General features: G+C 41.8%; 1 protein-coding gene across 4 annotated transcripts in view; it reads right to left on the bottom strand.

Moving 5' to 3' along the window:
* The window catches only part of Gmeb1 (glucocorticoid modulatory element binding protein 1), a 37,894-nt gene that overhangs the window by 25,371 nt on the left and 11,031 nt on the right, over positions 1-1,492 (bottom strand). The gene's annotated exons all lie outside the window — the stretch shown is intronic.

Raw genomic sequence — 1,492 nt, 5'->3', positions numbered from 1 at the left:
GGAATTTGTGTATAATATGCAAAAATCCTTAGGTTTAACCTCCAGTTGAACTTTATCTCCAAAAATGTTTAAGACATGATACATTACTTAGATTAGAATCAGATTACGTGTCTACCTAGGAATTGTCTGTTTTTGTATTTGGTTGTTGCAGGGTCTCACTATGCAGCTTGGACTCATAGTGATCCTCCTGCTTTCAGCCTCCCAGCACTGGGACCAGAGGCATGTACCACCAAGCCTGGATTCTGGGCTGGCGCAGCATGTGCTGCTATACACCTGTAATCCCAGCACTCAGGAGGCTGAGGCAGGACGACTGCTGTGTTTGAGGCCAGCCTGACCTCCATAATGAAATCCTGTCTCAAACAGACAAAAATAAAAGTAAATTTAAAATAAACAAACAAAAGATTCTCTTTTTTGTACCAGGGATCAAACTCATGACCTTGTGCTTACCAGGCAGGCACTTACGCTGCTAGCTATTTCCTGGCCCAAAACAAAAGATTTTTATCTCAACTTTCAAATTGACGGTAATTTGAACTCCAGCGCACTTCCCTGCCATGGAACTAATCACTTTATGTGCCCATATTTGTGGTTTGTTTAACTAGATTGCCAACTCCACTGTGAGGAGAACCTTTTGCTATATTTCTTCCAACACCTCCATAATATAATATATACTTTTTTTGTGTGGTAGAGGGTGCTAGCAGGGATTGAACCCTGGGCCTTTGCACTAAACTACAGATCTCTTTATATTTATTTTCAGACAGGATCTCACTAAGTTACTAAACTGGCCAGGTTAGTGGCCAGGGAGATGGCTCAGTAGAATAAGTGCTTCCCCGGCAAGCGCAAGGGCCTGAGTTCAATTCCCAGTTCTGCAAAAAAAACAAACAAACAAACAAAAAAAAAACAAACCTGGCCAGGTTAGACTAATGACCTTTTCCCTTTGCCTCCCAGAATACAGGATTACCTTGGGTGTGCATCAACATAAGCAGCTTGAGATATACTTTTTGACAGACTAAACTTGATAATCTGGCTATTTATGACCTAAATGAACTACCATAGAGGTACTTTTTTCCTGGTTTTTTTTTTTTTGTTGTTGTTTTTGTTTTTTGTGGAACCGGGGTTTGTTTTAGTACTTTTGCAGGTGCCTTGCCCAGTCTCTTCTTATTCTAACTACGCTGTCTTTGGGTAACACAGGCTGAGAGTCTGCTACATAGTATGGATAATGAAGATGGGATGGCTGGGTGTGGTGGCACACTACTGTCACATCAGCACTCTGGAGGCTGAGCCAGGAGGATCATCTTGGTAACACAGAGAGTCTAAGGGCAGCCTAAACTGTCTATGGAGATCCTATCTAAAAAAAATAAAAATAAAAATAAAAATAAAAATAAAAATAAAAATAAAGCGCCCTTGCTGCTCTGCTACTTCCCTGCTCGCTGCTTTCTGCTCGCCATGAGCTCTTTCTGCTCTGCCACGTTCCCCTGCCTTGGAGCAGCCTAGT

The sequence above is a fragment of the Octodon degus genome, unplaced genomic scaffold, assembly GCF_000260255.1.
Source record: "Octodon degus isolate 3935 unplaced genomic scaffold, OctDeg1.0 scaffold00163, whole genome shotgun sequence".
Taxonomy (NCBI): Eukaryota; Metazoa; Chordata; class Mammalia; order Rodentia; family Octodontidae; genus Octodon; species Octodon degus.
The sequence above is the reverse complement of the archived record's forward strand: the minus strand, read 5'-3'. Positions and strand labels throughout refer to the sequence as shown.